This window comes from Acomys russatus, chromosome 23, assembly GCF_903995435.1.
Source record: "Acomys russatus chromosome 23, mAcoRus1.1, whole genome shotgun sequence".
NCBI lineage: Eukaryota > Metazoa > Chordata > Mammalia > Rodentia > Muridae > Acomys > Acomys russatus.
In genome coordinates this window covers 49,642,215-49,662,138 of record NC_067159.1, presented here as the reverse complement: position 1 = coordinate 49,662,138, position 19,924 = coordinate 49,642,215, and the positions used below count along the sequence as shown (strand labels likewise).

Here is a 19,924-nt window from a genome sequence, read left to right as displayed (position 1 = left end):
GATTATAAGGGATATCATTTTTAAGTTGCTTGCTTTAAAGTAGCATAATTGTAATGGTATAAAAATTTTATAATCCTTTACAGATAGTTATGCATATTTAAACACTTGACATGTATAGAAAAACTCATGCAACCACTTATATGGGTGGATATTTTTTAAAAAGTATTAATTATAAAATGATGGTCTTAAAATGCATATGATTATATCTTCTAAATGCTATCATTAAGCATAGTATACCATAATCATATTTATATTATGCTTTTCACTACTCTGAATTTTACAACTGTTTTGAATTCTTTTTGGTAAGGTTTGGCCTTCTTGGACAAAATTTACTGAGTCCAGAGAGCTGAGAGAATAATTAAAAACGTATTGGCTTTGCCAAATGCTTTCATATGTTTCTGGTCTTATGGAAAATGAGTTTTGATTTCATTTTAGCTCCATGCATAACAAGGCAGGGGGGGGGGAAAGCTAGCAACTTTCAACTAGTTCTAGTTAAATCTGTGACTCCTCTGCTTTGAGCTGCTCTGGAGTGTTAGGCCAGAGGGCTTTCTGGAGCAGGGAGCAGGGCTTCTCTACCAAGCATCAAATAGGAACGGTCAAGAACAAGGGCAAGCTCCATTTATCTATGTTCCTTCTATTGAACTAGAATGTGATGTAGTCACACAGACTTTTTGTTGTGTTATTTTTGTTCTTTTTTGAGACAAGGTCTCACTCTCTATCACTGGCTGTCCTGGGGAATCACTAAGTAGTCTATGCTAGCCTGGAACTCACAGAGATCTGCCTGCTTCTGCCTCCCAAGTGCTGGGATTGAAAGTGTTACCAGTATGCTCAGTTTCTTCCATGCTTTTTTCAAATTCTCAGGTAAAAATGTATCCTTTATCACAGGCTCAGCTTTCCCTCTGAGACTGTTCTCTTCACTGGGCAGTTCAGAGAAATCAGGTTCTTTGACCAGTCAAGTCACTGGGTCTTGTCAAAGCCCCCTATAGACTTGGTTTATTTCTACTCGTTTGCTCCAGCAGAGCAATGAAGAAACTAACAGCTGGATTTACCAGCTTATACCGATCATGATATTTTGCCACACTGTCCATCTTCATATTTCTTCAAATCCATTAACTTGTTACCTAAACTGTTACAATTCCGACTTCTATTTTGACAAGTACCTGATTGCTTCCTTGTAAACAAAGATACATGGATAGCAAATAGCATTGAAAATTAACATGATTTTGGTATCAGAAATACCCGAGCCTATTGAATGAAATGATCTCTAGTTTCTTGAAGTTGTTTAAATTAAAAACATGCGTTACTACAGTTGGGAAACCATGTATGGCGAGACATTTGAAGGCCATCAATCTCTTCAACCACATGAGCTAATGAGTTCCTTCTGTTTGCTTTGAATGAAATCACCATGAATGGTTAGATGTTGATTTAACATAAAACAAATGGAAATGGATGTTTCCTTTGTCCTGGGTAGAATCTATTAAAAAAAAAAAAACAATTAGCAATTATGATGAAGAAGTCAATGATTTTGACATTGCTTAAATTATAATAGAAATTGAATAGTTGCATCCATTGGATTTCAGGAACAAATAATACATTCTAATTCCCCTGACATTGCTCACGTCTGTAGACATTGTTTAGCAACTCTTTCACTGTTTTTTCTACTACTGCAACACCTGTGTTGCTATATACTGTGTTTCGGATTGTCATGGAGTGTCACGTAAGCTATGTCTTCTGGATGTGGATAGGCTCTCTGTTGGTGTATCACATAAGTGTTCCTTTTCAGTGTGGGGTCTGTGACTAACAGCTTAATCTTGAACATTTTGATTGAATTGATTGCTCTGCCAATTCTTTCTTGTTCATATACACAGAAAGTTGAACTATTATGAAATATAAAGACAAAAGAAATAATTAAAATCACAATATTTAAGACATTGGAGGCCGGGTATGGTGGTGTACGTCTTTAATCCCAGCACTCAGGAGGTAGAGTCAGGTGGATCTTTGTGAGTTTGAGGCCAGAATGGTCTACAAAGGGAGTCTGGGATAGCCAAGGCTACACACACAAACCCTGTCTCAAAAAACAAGACAAAACAAAACAAACAAACAAACAAAAAGACATATTGGAGAAGAGACATTGCTAGGTGTGTGTATGTGTGTGTGTGTGTGTGTGTGTGAGAGAGAGAGGGGGGGGGGTTGTCTCCTTAGAAACATAGTGGAGAGTGACTCGCTTTATGTCCTGAGCATCAAAGACTACCAGACCTATGAAATGTAGACAGTGGTTTCTTTGAGAGGTTCTTTCTGAGAGAATTAAATAAATGAGCCAACATATGGCCAATTTAATTCAGGCAAAAATGTCTATTGATTACTTACTAAGCTCACCAAATAAAAACTTCAGGCTAAGTTTTGCTCCCCCAAAGAAAATAGGATTAGACGGGTCTGTGCACTCACTGGGGCTTCCTGTGACTCAGGCCAGATGAATGGAAACCTTCAAAGCTGAACAAAAGAACGGGCTAAATTTTTTTTGGCAAATGCAAATTATTAGTAGTTTGACATACTGTGTTTTACACTCACAAATAAAACATATTTTTTAAAAAAGAGAATATGATAGTAATGATCTTTGATGTCTGAGAGGCGTTGGTCGGCCTTCTTTTCAGTTAGTTTAAGTAGGCCGACTTCACCTTCCTGGGTGGACCAGCACTTTGTATGGCTTTTGACTGGTGGGGAAATGTTGGGCACAGTGTAGTTGTTTTTTTTTTTTTTTTACAAGCTCTGCAAAGTGTGCATTTTCCAGACTACTTTAACTCTTACGGATGGTATTTGAACTGATTTATCTAAGAAATTCCAAGTGACGAGTGTCTGTACTTTAAAGGACAAGTGCTCTCGGCAGCTCATTTTATCAGCACCCTACAAGCCGTAGAAGAAACCAGATCATCAGAGAATCTTTTTCTAATCTGAAATATATGCACATTTAACTCCAGGTTTTCTACAGTGAAGAATGCATTTGACCAGTATTTGAATGACTTTAGTGCAGCAAATATTTGGCTCTGTGACAAAATGCAAATACTAATTGATATTCAGAATCTTCGAGTATTCAGAGCAATCTCCTGTTGACATTTTAATAACATTGTTTGGAATGATTTCCGAAGTGTGGTGACTGCAACTTACCCGCTGTAACAAAAAGTACATATTGTTTCTGAAAGCAAACAAGCTCAAGTTTCACCCAATTTTTAGGGGTTTTAAATCAGTCCTTGGAAAGCCAATGGCTGCACTCATTAGCTCACTCCGTAGTTTATGAATACATTGGGAAACTTACTGTTTTTTGCTCAGCAATCTTCGATTAAAAACAAATCAAATTTTAAATTTTATTTTTTTGCTTCCTGGGCAGTAGACGTTTACCCAGTTTTAAATGTTTATTTATTTATTTATTTATTTATTTTTTCTTAGCATGATACTTTTGTGGTCTGGCCCTCTCAGCTTGCTTCTGTCGTTTGCTGACACTGTCAGCAGAGAGGGGAAGGGAATGTTTCGAGAGGACAAGAGCGGATTCTACATAAGGAACCAAGGGAAACAGACCTAAGAGGGCTGTGAATGTTCTAGCAAGCAAAGCCTTGTTGTCTCCTTTCCTTCCGTTGCATATCCTGGTGAGTTTAATCAAAAACAAACAGAACGCTCTTGTGAAATATAGTCAATAAAGTCAAAGTTTAGCTAGCCCTATGTAACTACAAAGAAAAAGTCATCTCAATTAAAAAAAAATGTAACTTTCCTTAACGAGAGCGCCGGAAATCTCAGGTATCAAAGACGCATTAGCCCTGGAGCGTCCCCTGCGCGCAGCAGCCGGACGGAGGCAGCCGCGGCAAACAGACCTCCTTTCTCCAGCGAGCAGTCACACAAAAGGAGGGCTGCGGAAACTAAAAGTTTCGGGGCCTCCGGCTCGGGGCGCGCGGAGCAGAGAAAACCTGGAGACGGGGTGGGTAAAACACGCATCCAGAACTCCGGGGCGCAGTTCTTGCTAGGAGTGAGCTCCTGGGCCTTGAGGGGAAAGGGAAATAGGGAGCGGGGTCCCGAGCTGCAGGCCCCAGAGGTCCCAGAGGCCCCAGAGGCCCCAGTGCCAGGTCCTTGGTGGCCGGAACGCCGACCTCTCCCGGTTCCCCTGCACTGGGATCCCGAAATAAAAGCGATGTTTGGAAAGTGCGTGTGTGCGCGCGGGCTGCAGAGCTTGCAGCGGGCGCGCCGTGAGTTGAGTTTGGGGGGCGGGGTGCAGAGGGTGAAGGGTGGATATGGAACCCCCAGACCTGGCCGGGGGGGTGTGGGGAGGGGACACTAGCCGACAGCCAGTGGGGGGGGGGGAGAGGGGAGGGGCACGAGCCTGCGCGGGCGCCTCTGGGGCGCGTTCCGTGGCCGTGCGCGCGCGTCCCCCGCCGAGACCGCCACCAGCGCCTCCGGGAAAGCCCCGCGGCCGCCCCACCGGGCCGAGCCCCGGCCGGCCAATCTAGGGGCGGCTGCTCGGCCGTCGCCACCGCCACTCGAAAGGCTAGATCGCCTGTAAGTGTCCCCTTCACTCCTCCTCCTCCTGCCCTGCGCCCGGCGGCCCCGCTGCCGCAGCTGCTCCATTGGAGTGGAAAATGGCCATTGGGCGCAATGAGTTCTAGATTATCTGCTCCGCGTTTTGTACTCAGCTGCTTGTCTTCTTTGGAGTTTGCACAAGCCCCTTGGCTGGCAAACGCGTGAGGAGAAGCGGATGCTGCGCCGCGGTCCGCGCTCATATGTTTATATGATTAGCAGTCCTGGGGTGGAGGGGGGGAGGCTGGGGGTGGGGACTGACAAGAAGGAGGAGGAGGAGGCTCGAGGTGACTCCAGTTCAGCCCTAGCTGAGTCCGTGTCAGGACTTTGGGCTCCCCGCCTCTCGCTCTCTGCTCTCCTTCTCGCTCTCCTCGAGCTCTCACTCTCTAACCGCTCACACACGCACACACACTCACACACACGCACACGCACGCAGAGGTGCCCGAGCGCCATCGGGAGCTTACCGGAGGATTCTTGGCAATTGTTGAGGGGACCAGCCTCCCTCGGCGGCTGTGCGTCGGCGCGGCTCTTCCTTCTCCTCCCGTCGCTTTCCCCGAACCTGAGTTCCTCGCCTCCTGCATCCGCGGAGCACCCCCAGGCCGGGAGACCCGACATGTGAGGAAGGGCCGGCGGCAGAGTCGTGCCCCAGGCCGCAGGGGCGGCGCGTGCGCCGGATGCAGGTCCTGCCGGCGCTGCCCCCGCGCTCTTGGCTTCTCCGGACAGACTGACGGACTTGGCCTCGCTCCCTGGCGGCCGCGCTCCCGCCGCTGCTAGGGGACTCCCGGGTCGGCACACCTCCGTCCTCCTGCTCTCTCATTCCCGCATCCTTTGGTTTTGAATTTTGATTTTTGGCTCCGAAGGGAGCGTGCAGCAGTAGGAGCGCGCGCGTGAGGGCAAAGCCCTTGGTGTCGCGGAGCAGCGTGTGGGAAACTGCGGGAAGATGTTGACTTAACCCCTCCCGGCAGCCGCCCCGGCCGCTGGGCTGCTGGACTCGGCGGCTGACGGCGGTGGAGACTTGAGCCGGAGGACACGCCGAAGAGCCGCGCGGCGCCGTGTCCGGCCCGCCAGCCGGGGCCGCCGCCTCCCCGCGCGCGCTTGGCCAACAGGAGCACCCCAGTCGCCTCGGCCGCTCTCTAGCGCCGGTGTCCCCGCGCGGCTCTCCGCGCCACATTGGCCCTCCCCTGGGGCGCGCTCGCACACCAAGGTAAGCGCCAACAATGTGCCTCTGTGCCGGCCTTCGGAGACCTGTTTGCTAGGCACCTCCAGAAGGGGCTGACGACTCGGAGGTGGCCGTGTTGCGGGGACAGACCCGTGTTGGCTACTCGTGAGCAGCCCTTCCCGCCGACATCGATCCGCAGAACTCTGTGCGGTGCAGCCCGCTCGCCGGGCCTCGTGCGGCTATTGTCACGCTCTCGGGAATCAGGCTGGTTGCTGGGGACCGAGAAGGTGGGGGCGTGGGCTTGAAAGACAGCTCCAGCCTAACCTTGCTTTTTTGGGGGTGGGGGTTCTTAAAGAGCTTGGGGACCGGAAGGTGCCCTTGGTTCTTTACGCAGCGGGGCTAGGGAGGGAACTATGCAGTGCGCCCTCGACCGGGCTGTCCCGCTCCAGGTGTTGGGCCCCAGGCTCGGCTGGGACTCGTCCGGGGTTGTCGCTGGAAGCGAGTCCCTGGGAAGGGGGCGTTGGGGGGGGGGTTGGAGGAGTTGTTGCGGGCCGCGGTTTTTTGTTGGTCAGGTGGTGCGGAGAGGCGAGGATGAGAGCAAAGCACAGCCAGATGTGGCCCGGCCGGTTCTGAGGCTGGCAGCATTTAGAGGCGGCGAGCTGGCGTGGCCAGGGGAGCCGGGCAACGGAGCCCAAGGGTGGCGGGGCCGGGGACTCGGCCGGCCAGAACCAGGGTAGAGAAGCTCCCGGACCTGCAGTGAGAGGGCAGCAGCGGGCCGCGCTGGGCCTGCAGCAGAAGTTAAGGGGCGTGGGCTCCCGGGCTGCCTTGGGGTGGGGAGCCTGCTGGGTCGGCTGCGAGCCTCAGGTTGAAAGCAGCAGGGAGAAGTCGTGGGAGGAGCGCGAGGCAAGGGAGGGCCTTTGGGGTCGCGGGCGTGGGTTCCTGGATCTGAGACCCTCCGCCACAGGGACGGGGGAGATCTACAGCGAGAAGGCGTCCCTGATAATGCAGGACCCTGTACTTGGGACCAGCAAAGTTTTTACTCCTCGCTGAACTGCAGGGTTTGGGTTAGAAGAAATGGCTAGAGGCTTTAGCGAGTGCGGGACTGTCTCTGAGATGAGGCCGAGGCACGTGCGCCTTCCTGGGTGTTTATAGCCCTAGGTCCATCCTGTCCTCTAAAAGCAGCGTCCTGCCTTGCCCATCATAGCCCTTTCCTGGCGTTTGGGGACTCCTCCCCCTCCATCCTTTCCTCCTTTACCCCCTTTCCTGGCCCCTTCATTCCGTTCCTCCAGATACACAGTGTGCTGTCTCAGATTCAGACAGAGGAAATGTTTTCCTCCTGCTTCATGAAAGGTGTCAAGCTGCTTAGCAGCTTCTCCAGGCAGCCTGGGCGCGCCTGAGCTTCAGCACCAACCAGATGGTTGCTGTTACAAAGGCCAGGTTTCCGAAGGGCGCCTGCACCCCCACCCCCGCCCCCTCCTCCTTCAGCCCCCTCCGCTGTTTTATCTTCCGCATTTTCCCGGCGCTGGGTTCCCCTGCTCGCTCCCCGTTTCCAGAGGTGTCGTGTTCCCAGCATTGTTGGTTCATTCATTTCTCCCCGTGCAGTCTAAGTGTTGAGCCTACTCCTCTGAGTTGACGCTGCCTAGCTCTCGTTCCAACCTTGAAGAAAGGCACGCCCGTTTGGTCAATGATTGCCTGTGGGAATTCCCTTGCTAAGTCAGGGTCCATGGCGCGTAACCTTAAGAAACAGGCGCTAAAGAGGCACTAATTCGTCCACAAAAATACAGAAGTTTTTGGGGGTGACCGTGGCAGCATTTAGTTTGGATAGAACTGTCTCGAGCATAGCCAAAGGTAACTATAACTGTAGTGTCCTTCCTTTAATGCTTACTAAGTATCCTTAGGGACTCCTTCTAAGACAATCTGCTTGAGTTCAGGTGTGTTTTCGAACTTTGTCTTCCCTCCCTCCTCCACCGTCCAGTGAACTGGTGCTTGATGGAATCCCAAGGAACGCATGCTCTGTTGTTGGGTTCGTTCAGACGGCTCGCATCTCCCCTTTTGTTGCTCTGCTCTAAAAGAGGTGCCATTTCACATGCTGCACAAATTGTTTGAATTAATGCAAGTGTGAATTCTTACCGTTTGAAGGGGACGATTAGCATATCAAAGGTTTCTTAGCTTCAGCTCAATTGAGAAAACTGCAGCCTGTCTTCCTTTGGCTTCCAAGCCGAGGCCCAAAGGGCAATGGGGATTGTAAAGGGTGCAAGCTGCAAGGGAGAACTCAGGCGGTGCTGCAGAACTTTCACCCTTCTGTAATTATGTGAACCTAAAAAACATTGTCTGTTGCTCTGGAGCCCTTGGAGAAGGCAAGACAATTATTTTCTATTGATAAATGGTTTGTTCCTAGGAAAACGGCCACCTTTTGTTTTAGGGTAGTCTCTGTTGCCTGTCTTTTGGGGTGCCCTTAGTGGAACACCGAGAAAGCCTTGCTGTCTAACGTAACGCTTTTCTAAGACACACTTTGCTCTGTTATTACAATAAGAAGAGTGTCCAATTAGGCTATAAAACAGCAGCTATTCTGTGATAAGGCACTTGATGCTACACATCGGAAACTTTTTTTATATATACTTGCTAAATTAATAGGGAATAAAAAGGAAATAGAGCTTGAAAAGTAAAAGCCCATATGAGTTTTATTAACACAACTTTTCATACAAGACTAGCTTGGAAAACATTTCTAAGTGACAGACTCGAGTTTTATGACTTATATTTAAATAGAAGTAATGCTATGTAGATAGTTTTGTTTTCATTTTTAAAAGTTTATCAAACACTAGACACCTTTTTGTTTAGCTTAAAGCTATTTTTCAATAAAAACACCTAGTTTATTTATTTTCCTCCATCTGTAGAGCACTATGTTGACTGAATTGCTTTTAATAGCTCAGAATTTGAGTGAAGAAAAGAATAAGAAACTAGTCTGTGGGTACATTTGATGGCAGAGAGGTCAAGAGAGAACTCATTTCTTCTGGGGAAAATTACTTGCATTTATTTCACTTTAGTTTTCAAAACTGATTTTTAAAGATAAACAGACTGGTTGAAAATTGTAAGCTTTCTTTCTTTCCTTTCTTCCTTTCTTCCCCCTTTCCTCCCTCCCTTCCTTTCTTCTTTTCTTTTCTTTCTTGTTTACCTGTGGTGTTTGGTTTGACCAGGAACTGACGTTCTTTCCTTGGAGGAAGGATTATTTACCAGTTAGGAGTTCTAGCTTCTAACTGTGGAAATGAATTCTAATGTAACGATTTTAGAGGGGAAATTTCACCATTAATTTCCTAAATATTTTAATCTTTTGTTTAATGGGGTGGTAATTGTTTTTCAGATCAAGATGAGTTTTTTAGTGCCTTTCCAATGGATAGCATCTCCGTGCAATAATTTTATGATAGCTCATTTATCTACTTTGTTCACTGTAGTATTGGGGTGGATGGGGGCTTTGAGTGCAAAACATTGCCGAGAAAACATGCCACCCTTGAGAGCTATTAGTGATCATCCAAAAATTGTCTTGAAAACATTGTTCTTTGTTTTTTAATATGATCTTGAATTTGGCAAATCTCTAAAGGTGTAAAATGCAGTGAAAATAAGATTTCTCCGCATTTAGATGACAAAATTGGGCTACTTAGAGAAAAATTAATGTGCCGTCGAAGCACTTCAGCTGCCATTTTCAATCACTAGGTTAGTGTGTGTTGGCAACAGAAACCGAATTTAGAAATGCAGATAGCCCTGGGAGCAGGTAGTTAGGGAATTTGGAACATTGAATCATGTGGGCTAGAACAAACCAATTACTTCAAGTTTTGACATGAGAATTTCCAATAAATAACTTTGTTTCCCATCCTTTTCACTCTGCTGTATTAGTGGAGGAACATCAAAGCAGCCAAAAGAACTTCCGAATGCCATAAAACGTATATAAATACATACATCTCACACACAACACTGAGAGTCCTAATTTAAGATGAGCACTTGGAGTTTTTACTGCTGCAGTTTCCACAGTCAGGAGCACCAGGCTTCAAAATTCGCAGGAGGAAGGAGAGCTTTAAAACCAAGTCTTGCTTAGTCTCCCGGCTTTATTTGATTATTACTGCAGCTCTGTGTGCTTCTTTTAAAAAAATTTAAGGTGGTATTTTAGTGTCCTTAAGTAATATGGGGTATGAGAAAGCCGCCTGAGACGTGAAGGTCAGAGTAACCACCGATCTGCAAAGCCAAGTAACAAAATGTCACTGCTCTGTTTTCTACAAAAATATTTATCTGACCTAACTTTTGTGAGGAAGTATTTTTAAAAAACTGTTTATTAACGGACGTAGTATGGACTAAAGACAACGTTACAAATTTATTGCAGATGTGGTCTCAACGCACCTGGCCCCACCTATGAACGCTGTTTTGATTTTTTAACAAAACCTTTATCAGTTGCTTAAGTGTTGATAATTAGAACTCAGGTTAAGTAGATTATTTTGTTAAGAATCAAATACAATTTTGAGAATAGAAGAATGGAGCATCTCACAATGGCTATTTTTAGAAATTTCCCTGAAAGAGGCTTATACTTGGGGATTTTGACTTTTTTGTATCTGCTTCTGAGTCTTGAAGGACAAGGGGCTCATTTGACACCTGCCTACTTTTCAGAAGAGTCGATCTTGTAAACAGAACCACGGCTATTTTCAAAGTAATGTGTGCTAGAAAGAAGGCTCCTATTTACGGAGGAAGGCTATTTACAGGCACGCTTATCTAAGTTAAAGGCTTTGATGAAGTAGTAAAGATAGCAAGTTTTGTAGCTGGGCTTTAAAAGAACCTGGATTCTTGTAGCTACCTTGGTCAGCTCAGCTCTGTCTCACACTGTCTCATTCCCTAACTGTTCAGAACTGTTTTTGAACAAAGATTACAACATTTCTACTTGAAAGCTGGATGAATGTCATAGGTTGGTTAGTCTTTGTGTTACATAACACTAGTTCTTCAGGCCTACCCAAATACTCATCTCTGCAAATAATTCTTGATTAAAGGTTGGAAAAGTACTTAATCGTTAGATTACTATAATTAGAGTGATCTTATCAGAAAACTAGAGTGAGACTATTCTGTAAAGTCTTCAGTTGCCTGAGATGCTCTCAAAGATTGGGTGAAGTACTGACTTTATTTTTTTTTTTAATGCTTTAAGAAACAGCTTAAGGAAATGGTTTGTTTAATATAAAGATAGACAGCTAATTACTGGAAATAGGTACCGTGAGTCTTGACACTTACTATACTGCCTTGGTATGGTCACACACAAAGAGTAACTAGGACCCATCAGACTTCAGTGAGGTACTCTTCTGGCATGTAGGTTTCCTTAAGTGTGGGCTATAAACTAGAGAAATTCCTTAATGTAATTTTGATGTAAGTAGTTATTTTTAGGTGAGTCACAGGCCAGAAGAATAGGAAGGTCCAATCAGCTAAAAATACTTTTTAAAAAATCAATATTTGTAGGTCATTGGTCTGATGGACTAAATACAGGCAGTAATTTGGATACTTCTAAAACAAATTTAATTCAGTAAGTTTTGAAAAGCTTATTATTACTCTCCTTCCTTATCCCCCCCGCCCCAAAAACCTCTCCTTTGTTTGACAAGAAAATACTACCTGGAAAAAATAAGTTTGAGAAACTGAACTCATAATATCTTCATGTAAAGTGCAGTTATGGAAGATGCTTTGGAAATGGCTGGAACGCACAAAGCAAATTCAGATACAAGTTGTTTAATTACAACAAAAATACAGCTCTATGAAGCCATACTGTTTGTCTTCATAGAGGATTTTATGCATTGTGTGGTGGTAAGTAAAATCCCATCACACTTGTATAAATTTGTTCAATTACCAGAACAGCTAAAAGAAAAAAAAAATCAATTTAGGTTGAAAAGCAACAGAAATTAGATTACCTTGGTTACTAGAAACTTGCCAGCAGTGTCGAAATTGCTTAATAAAATCAAAAGTCACCATGCTTTGCAGGGTGAGGGTGCTGGTTCCTTTTGTAATATGCATGCATTTGCTTACTGGGTGATTTTTTTTTTTTAATGCATCCTTTTTTTTTTTCTTTTTTCTTTTCCTTTTTAACTTTCATGGATGTTGCTAGGTAGCATACAGGAAAGTGTACACTGGGCTGGTGTCATTTCTGTAGAGGTTGCTTTTCTAGAATTTTTGATCAGTTGGTATTTTGGATTAGTGTGGTGAAATGCTACTCATGATTTTTAGGAATTTGAAGATACTAACTCTATCAGAAAAGGCAGCCAGTTAGCAGCCACAGGAACATATATACATTTAATCATCACCAACTCTAGAGTTATACAGAATTCTCCATCTTAAGTTCCTAGTGCGGTAAAGTGCTGCCAACTTCATTGCTGCAGATAGCTGGGCACCTGTGTTATGGCTACCTTGATTCATTCTGCCACTCAGCTTCACCCAGTTGCAAGAATAGTCACTAGTGCTGCTCAGAAGCCACCAGGCTGTTTTTAGGTCATGAAGTCAACTTCCTGGAATTTCTAGGGAAACCAGTTGAAAGGAGGAGGACGAATGTCACTTTAAATAGAGATGTTTAAATCAGATTTCTGCCTGAGGGTAAAATTTAGGTCTGTCTTATCCCGGATGTAAAGTCTCCCTCCGCAGAACAAGGCATTAATCAGGGCAGGACAAGAAAGCGTGGGACAAAAGCGGGGCCTCACTGATGTGAGGAGCATCTTATACACATTAAATGGCAGACACGATACTGCACCTCAGTCTCTGCACAATTTGGTACTGTAGTTAGTTTCCTTACAAGAAGCGCACTTGAGGGCGGGGGTGGGGTTCAACAAAACCCCTAGAAGCCCTTTTAAATAGATAGGTCCAGTACCTTATAAAGTAGAAATGTAGGGTTGTAAAGCAGGCAGGAAAAGCACCTGAAATATATGACCAAGTCTTAATTCTATTTTAGAATATGTTGAATAATCTTCATTAAAAAAACATATCTGATGGTAGAAAAAGAGAAAAAAAGAAATGGACACAAAAGAGAACTGTTAATCCTAGGCTGGGAAGGATGGCAGGAGCTGGTAAGACAGTTGCTTAACCTTACACAGATCATCAAATCAAACCAATATTATCTTGTCAGAACAAAAGCATATAGAGCTTCTGTCTTTTTCTCATATGCACAATGAAATGTTTAGCACAGTAGTGGAAAAAAGATGTGCCAAGACAGTCGGATAAAAAAGGCAAGGCTTAGCCAACAGAGCATACTGTTTAACCCTTCTTCTTTGTCAACCATACATATAGGAACGAACAATTTATATTCAGATCCTCTTGATACATTGGTATTTCTAGAAAGAATTAACGCAAGCTTAAAATCCAAACCATGTTTAATTGTGGCATCTCTTTTTCAAATGGTTTGGTGAGCTCAGCTCTGGTCTACTCTCAGAGGTCTTCTCAGCCTTTGGATGGCGAACTGTCTCTGCTGTCCAGGGCTCGCATCCTTCCCCTGGTACTGTTATGTCAGTCTACACCTCGCAGTGATTGCTACTCAGGGATTAGATGGCGGAATAATCCAACCCCAATTACTGTCAGAATGGCGGTTGGCTGGTGGGGCTAGGTGACCTTGGTCTTGACTAATGCTTTTTTCCTCCCATAAAAGATAGCAACACAGTTTATTTATAGAGAGTGCAAAGAAAATTTTTGTTGTGTTTTAAAAATAAGTTTCAATTTTAATTATTGTCAAAAAAACCTGAAGGGCTATGATCCTAGTTTTCCGGGATATGGTTGAACTGTTACAAAATGTTAATAAACTCAATACTTGGTGTTTATTTTATGTAGAATACAATTACGTAATCAGTTCTCAGCTTCTTCTTACATAGAGAAGAACTGTTAAAAATGATTTTTCTGTCTTTGCTTAAAAGCAACATTTATTTTTCTCCTTTTTATTTCTTTATTCCAACGCTACCTTCCACAGGGAAATTTTAGTCTTCTGCATTAAAAGCCTCCGTCTTTTAGTGTTTGGTACTGTGGTTATTGATTTGAAATTACATTTCTTACACATCCTTTTCTCCACTAATTTCCACCCGTTCCCTCAGTGCTAGGAATTGAGCCTAGGTCTTACAGTTGCAACTAAGCAAGGCTCTCCCTTTGTGTTACACCTCAGCTCTCTTCTTGTACTCCTGATTTTTGGATTCTCAGCATTATGTTCTTTTAGTTCCTAACCCCCCCCCCCCCCCGGCTTCCTTGTGGCTATTGGGAACATCCTTTTGGTAGTGTTGCATGTTTTTGCTCCTGTATTCTAGCAGTTGTTCGTGTTTTCACAGAGCTTACTGAAGGCTTCCTGTGAATTGGCACAAGGCACACTGGAGACTGATAGGATGTTTTCTATATTTAAAAAGATGGATACAATACAAAACTGCTTCACTTAGTTTCAGATGCATCAACAAATACAAATTATAGACTAGAGTTAAGGGTGTCCTCCGCTTATGTCCTGAGGAAGAGGGTGCCTGGCTGGTTGTGCTTTCTCTGTTTACTTCACTAGGTGGACGAAGAGGGACATTAACACTCTTTGCTTTGTCTGTGGTGATTGCTGTGGTACCCACAGTGTGCACAAAAAGCAGGCTTTATATTGATAAACGTTTCAAAATACACAAACATCTTATACTTTAAAATGCTTTTTGCATTATTTTCTTTGTTTCCCTGGCGGATGGAATCTAATGAAATTGAACTTTTGTCTCTGTTGTATCTGCAATTAGCATGATAGTTAATCCCAGTTTATATTTTCGTCAGTTTTGCAGTCTGATGTTGAAAGCTGGGGTCCTGCACATGCTAGGCAAGTGTTCTGGCTTTGAACCACACCCACGTCCTGTAATTTTTCTCTTAGTCATTAACAATGAGTTGTATGTTTATTTAAGCATCATGGTGGAACAACCAGTGTAATCCCAGCGTGCAGGAGGCTGAGGCAGGAGAATTGCCATGAACTGGAGATCAGTCTGCCATGTATAGGGAGCCCTTGTATCAGAAAACTGAAGCCAAACAAAGCAAAAGTTAAAAGGAAAACTGTTTAGAAGCTTATTAATGTAAGGCAAAGCAAATTAGATTTGGATTAAGTTTCTATTATTTATTTATTTATTATTTACATAATTTGAAGGGGTGGTGTAGGTGTTGTAAATGAGAAATCACAGAAGTGAATGCATCAAATGTTGTCTTTTTGGCAGTTTTGAGTTAACACATTGTCCCCAAGACTTTGAAACTGTCCCCCACCCTTTCCTGTTGTATACACTGGCAGAGGGGGGCACCCTTGTTTATATGAACCTGGGTGAAGGACACTGGGCAAAAGAGGGTTTTGGGTAAAGATAGATTAAAATAAATTCTAAAGCAAATATTACAAAAGAGGAAAAGGCATCTACAATGTAGGTAGTGTTTTTCTTTTTTTCTTTTGATTTTTATGTTGAATTAGTAAAAGTTAGTTAAAAAAAAATACCACAGTTTTGGAGATCCTGAGAGAAAAATTAAGATAAAGTGTGAGGTGTATTCACTTAAAACAATTTTTTTTTGTCGTTCCCTGTCAGGTGATCTCAAGGTGCCCCTTGGATTGCCTGCTCTGTGTTCAGAAGGCGAATGAAGAAAAGGGTTGGGCACGTGGCTTTGGGTGTCTGTCATTTCAGGCTGGTTGAGTGTAAACAAGCTTTTCTGATTTTTTTTTCCTCCTGTAATGTGAACAGTGGGTGACTCTGCTGAGTTTAGGGATGCGACTAAGCCAGGCTACCCTCCTAACCAGGATGGGGAATAAGACGATTATATCAATCACATCATCTTACTCCAGTGAGAGAGCAGGGCACGTAGTGAGTTGCGTTGAGCTACTGCAGGTAGTTTTGCTAACCCTTGCTATTACCTGCAGAGGGAGCTTGTATATGAGATAAAATAGCCAGGGCACATTGCACTGATAACTTACCCTTTGAAAATTATGTTGAAGGCATGATTCATTTGTGTGTGAGTAAATGGTGGTTAGAAAGCAAGGGATTTTGAGGTTAGTCAAATTTCAGTGAAATTTAGCAGCTCAATAATTATCATTTCCTGTATTCATAAAACGCAAGTGTGCCCTTAATTAGGAAAAAATATTTAGAAAATAGTAAACATAAACACATCAGATTCATTTTGAGGTTTATTTTATTTTGATTGAACCTCTAGGAGAGAAAACATTTCAAAGGTGTCTGGTACCTATTGGCCTTCAGGAGGAGATGGCAATGCTTTAGGGGCTTTCCCAGGTTATGCAAAATATTTATTCAACATTCCGTAAACACAAAGTAGCACGTTGTATCCCTTTCCCACGCACTTAGTCAATTGATTAAATTAGATGGATGTGTTCCTGTTTCAAAAACAAAGACTTGATCACTTCAGATTAAAGACTTCTGCTTGTGGTCATGAGCAAATTAGTTCAGTGACACTTAGACAAGGGAACCATCAGTGAGAACCTTACAGGAAGGCAGGAGGCAACTGTCGGAAAACCCTGCGTGCAAGCAGGCCAAGCGAAAATTGTTCTGCTCATGAACCATGCCCATGGAATTTCTTAGACCTTCTAAGCTTGACATCCAGAACTGTTTTAATTCTGGACTCAGGCATTTTGACAATTAGGGCAGTAAGTACTCAGGTCGGTTTCATTGTTTCATACTGTTGGCATACATTTGCTTTTGGTAGTAAATTTAACAGTATCATATTCTCCTGAAAATGTCAGTGTCTATTTTTATGCGGACGCTGTAAATTTTGAGAATTTGCTTGCTAGTAATATGAAAAGGGGTTATCCACTTACGTATTCTTGAAGAGAGATGTAATAGTCTCTTTCCCTTTGCCAAACTGGTGTGACAAACATACTTATTTTGTATTTTAAAGGGCTTTGATTCTTAGTGAAAGGCACTGTATTGAATATATTATTTCATTAGCTAATCTTTACCTAATATGCAGAGTCAGATTGTTACTGGTATACAGAATAACCCTGCAGGTGAGAGAAGTGGTTTAATAGAGAGATTCTTGGCAGTGACATGGGCTTTTGTGCGAGTCTTACACTCTGCGTTATCTCAACAAGTCTGTGCCACAGCTCTACGGAGCATTTTCATAACAGGGTAAGACTGTTAGCAACAGCAATTATCCTTCAACAGGATTACGGGGCTGTGCTTCACACAAGCATCACACACTCCTCTTCAATAGCGTCATTGATAGGCATTCCTTACTGCCAAGTTTGTGTCATTGTCTTAAATAATACTACGCAGGGACATTTCTCATCCCGGTGGCTAGGCACTGGGAAGTGCAGCCTGGTAGTACAGTTCATTACCCTCTCCCAGCTAATGCCTCAGCTTCCTTCTCAGCGAGGTAAGGGTTACTGCAGAATTCATTCCAGAAAAAAAATGTGAGGCTAGACGCAGGGGCTGTCACAAAGTGCCTAACTTCTGTGATGTTATTGGAAAAGCACAGCTAGGGTAAGTGCTACTTGTATTGTCTTAAATTTAAAAGTAGAGTATTTATTTCAGTGATACTTTCCCCTCTCAGCTTAATGAAATCTGAGTCCACTGCAAAACGTTTTCAAATGTTCCTGTAAGAATGTTGCTGGTTACTTACAATGTTGGGATGGTTATGGGAGGACTTGATAGCTGCTTTTCAATTTGAAACGCCCATCCCTGAGAATCTTTGTAAGTTGTCAGAGAATCTTTTCATATATTCTTGAAGAATATAAATTCATAAGATAACATCTCATGCTCATTTGTAAATTCATGATTTAAGAGTAAATACGTATGCATTGGTCTCACATTTATTTGAGCAGACTGATTTTCTTTTTACAAAGAAAGATATATGATGAATAGATTCTACATTTAAGAATAATACTTGCAAATAAGTAGGGTGTGAGAATACTGTTGGAATAACTTTCTTAATAAAAGGTTATAAAGATGGAAGATACTTATTTTTAAAAACCTGTGTCTTTAGTCTTCCTTAAATCATGAGTCAGGTGCTTTGAATAGAGACAGAAAACATAAACTCTATATAGTAATCATAGTCTTGTTTGTGGGTATATGTAACCAAGAATGAGAAGTTGTGAATCTGCATGTTTTCATAACTACATAAAAGAAAAAAGGAAATATTTAAAATTTCTCATGTCTCTAAGCTTCAAAAGTTAACATTTAAAAATGATAAAATAGTAAAAAAAAAAAAAAAAAAAAAAAAAAAAAAAAACAAAAAAAAAAAAAAAAAATAATAGTAAAACCATTATTTTTTTCTAATTGTTTCAAAAGAATTCCTTTTGTGTGTCTCACAGATTATTTTTCAAATATAAGTCTAACAAAGGTTTAAAGAATACCTTTAATTATGTGCACTTTGATAGATTTTTATGGCATTCACATGATAATGTAAATTCAAACCTGAACAAAAGAATGAACAAGTTAAGGTCATAGAATATCAGATGTCTACAATTTTTTAAAAAGAATAAAATTAAAAATTTCACATTTCCCCTCCATTCATTGAAGCATTGTAGTTTTGCCTTTACATAAAATCGAACACATATAAGGAAATATCAAAAATTCAAAATATAAACACTGATAAGCCTACTGTTTTTTATTTATTTAAGAAAGAGAATAAAACTTGGTAAAATTCTTTAATAACTGAATTTTATGTTATATTTTCAAAGAATTAATTTGTATTTATTGCTCCTTAAGTCAGCCTTGGTTTAAGAAGACATCTGTATTTTCACACAATATAAATCAATGCAGAGGGTGGTAGTATTCATACCAGGTCCCTCAGTAAAAGATCAGCCTCGATTCAAAGCAATCCGTATACAGTCATTTGGGGACCTGTGTGGACTTCAAGACAAACTACAGTGATATCTTAGTAGTAAGGAACCAGCGTGAAACATTAATACCTGGCCCGTTGGAATTATTTGAATTACAATTTGAATTATTTGAAGACAATCTTTGCTTTACCTCTGGGGTTTGGGATAACAGGTGCAACACATTAAGATATTAGCAATACATTCTAAACCCACTTTCTCTGATTATAACCTCCATAAAATTTAGCCTTGATTAATGCTTATAAAATATTTTATAGAATTATGATGACTTAGAATTCATATAAATGAGGTGGCACAGTTACTAATGAACATCGTGGCTAAGTATAATGTTTATGCTTTATTGTTTTAATAGCATAGCCCTCTGCTGTGCCCACTTGGTGGCTTAGAAATTGATGAATTCTGAATCCATTGCAAAAAATTGTTTATTATTCTTGTAAAAGCATGTCTTACTTTTTATTATGTTGCAGATGTTCATGACAAAATAGTTGGATGTAGTTTATTTAAAATTTTGTTCTAGGTACCTGTAATTGGAACCATTAAATAAGAATTGATTTGATTTGTTGCAGTTACTATTACAATTTTTAAAAATGCAAAAATCAAATTTTAAGTATCCTCTTACCTCAATTAATTTTTTTACATACTTTGTGTGTGTGTGTGTGTGTGTGTGTGTGTGTGTGTGTGTGTGTGGTGTGTATGTGGCAGCTTGTATGTACCCTGGCACACATGTAGAGGTACAAGAATAACCTTCAAGAGATTTTTTTTTTTCCTTACACAGTGAGAGTTCTAGAACTTAAGCTCAGGTTGCCAGGTTTGTCAGCAAGTGCACTGATGTTCAAATCTTTCTCAGTGGCATGAAACTCACTTTTAAATACTGCGTTTTCCCAAAATATTTGGGATTGCCTTTTAATACTTCGAGTGTTTTTGAAAGTGTAGAGAATTAAGAATTTAAGCTATTTAAAACAGTAGTTGATTAAATAATTTCTACTGCATTTATTGTTTAAATATTTGAAGAATTTAAAGAATGGTGAGGCTGAGGCTGGAGAATTGCCACATCTTGGAGGATAGCCTGGGCTACAGAATGTGAACTGTATTGTAAAAAAAAAAAAAAGCCAAAGCAAGCAAACAAAACCAAGGCTGAAAGTAATACAGGGTCCTGGTCTCTTTCTCACTGTTGAGTGCTAATTCTATGGCAGCCAGAAAGGCAAATTCGGAAATATTGTAGTCTTATTACCATGATGTTACGGTTGAGTTAAAGTAAACTGGAAGCACAATATTAGTGTGCTTTATTAACCCAACATTGCCTGTTTGTAGAGAATAACTTCTGACTAATTCCCGTGCATTCGTAAAGCTGCTCTATTCTCCCCAGAACACTTTGGCACTAATCTTACCATTTT

General features: G+C 42.0%; 1 protein-coding gene across 1 annotated transcript in view; it reads left to right on the top strand.

Moving 5' to 3' along the window:
- Positions 1-5,542: 5,542 nt before the first annotated feature.
- The window catches only part of Adgrl2 (adhesion G protein-coupled receptor L2), a 177,174-nt gene continuing 162,792 nt past the window's right edge, over positions 5,543-19,924 (top strand). Inside the window, exon 1 of the mRNA XM_051165523.1 lies at positions 5,543-5,761. The gene's annotated coding sequence lies outside the window, so the exon portion shown is untranslated. The remainder of the gene's footprint in view (positions 5,762-19,924) is intronic.